Source organism: Cyprinodon variegatus, unplaced genomic scaffold (assembly GCF_000732505.1).
Source record: "Cyprinodon variegatus isolate N-32 unplaced genomic scaffold, C_variegatus-1.0 Scaffold50, whole genome shotgun sequence".
Classification (NCBI taxonomy): Eukaryota; Metazoa; Chordata; class Actinopteri; order Cyprinodontiformes; family Cyprinodontidae; genus Cyprinodon; species Cyprinodon variegatus.
The window spans coordinates 297,795-299,011 of NW_015150503.1; the positions used below are offsets into that span (position 1 = coordinate 297,795).

The 1,217-nt window shown below is 36.4% G+C and overlaps 1 long non-coding RNA gene across 1 annotated transcript in view; it reads right to left on the minus strand.

The window, feature by feature from the left end:
• Positions 1-992, minus strand: part of LOC107082327 — a 6,758-nt gene extending 5,766 nt beyond the window's left edge. The window contains exon 1 of the long non-coding RNA XR_001481134.1: positions 863-992. This is a non-coding gene — a long non-coding RNA (uncharacterized LOC107082327). The remainder of the gene's footprint in view (positions 1-862) is intronic.
• Positions 993-1,217: the final 225 nt, after the last annotated feature.

A 1,217-nucleotide genomic window follows, 5' to 3' on the forward strand; every position in this document is an offset into this window, starting at 1 on the left:
TTTAGCATTAATTTGAATAGGTACAGTAAATGCCAATGGAATTAGTGTTTTTACTCTTAAAATAAGACAATGCAATTGTGTTTTCTTATTTTAAGTGCAAATTCTCTTGTTCCATTGGCAAAATGTCTCTTTTGCCTCTTCAATCCAAGAAAAATTCACAAATTTTAAGAAAAAATTACTTATGTAGATTTAGATTTTTTCCAGTGTACATTGTTTGGGTATTGAGCTGTACTATACAACAGAACTTTTCTTAACTTATGTATTTTTATATCTAATCAGGTCATTTTCAAGGAAGCTTGAAAGCTGGTTACATAACTTGAACTTGTTTTTGACACCTGTTGAAAAATGTTTACGTAACTCTTCCTTCACAAACGTACAAGTAAACATTGACCGTTAAACGAGAATATTCTCCCACCGCAGTGAGTCCTTAGCTGTACAATCTCATCTCAATTTCTTTTATGAACTCTCTATTGAGTGAAGTCACATCGATTTGACATATTAACAATCCTTCTACACTGACGATCATTCCGGCTGCCAGAGGTTGAAGCCTTCTGTTTCACCTGTCAGATACTATCGCTCCCCACAGATATTATCAGGTATTAAGTGATAACCCTGATGGTGAAATAACAACTTATTCGGTACCATCCAGTGGGCTCCTCATTTATTAACACTGACAGTAAATTAGATTGCTGGCATCCGGAGGGGATCCTGGCATTTTCAATGCACCTTCCTGCTTTAAAAACTTCACTGGGTTTCAATCATAAGTAATGAAATTCCATAACCCTCCTCAGCTATGAAAGTGAGCTGGAAAGGAAGTGAAAGAAAGAGCCATTAAGAGGAGAGGAAAGAGTAATGGTCTTACCCTTTTGCTTCGAGAGGTTTCTCTCTTGTCAGTTTAAATTTGCCTTTCTTTCAGGACTTTTTCTTCTGAAGTGTTAAGCGTAGGAAAGATATGTTGACGTGTCAGGGCTCACATGACTACAGCAGGTGTGTCCTCTCGCTTAACAGGTGTGTCCAAGCTGACTGTGCTGAAATAACTGGATAAACCTGTTTGTTTTTCAATTACTTTTAATGGTTTTATCAAATGGGTGTGCTGGGAATCAGTGAGCCCCTTTGCAAGTTTAAATATTTGGTTCCTTTTTGTTTCTGTTTTTGAGTCGTACATATATAACCCAATGTAGTTAAATTACAGCATAGTTTTCTTTCTGCATAGTTAT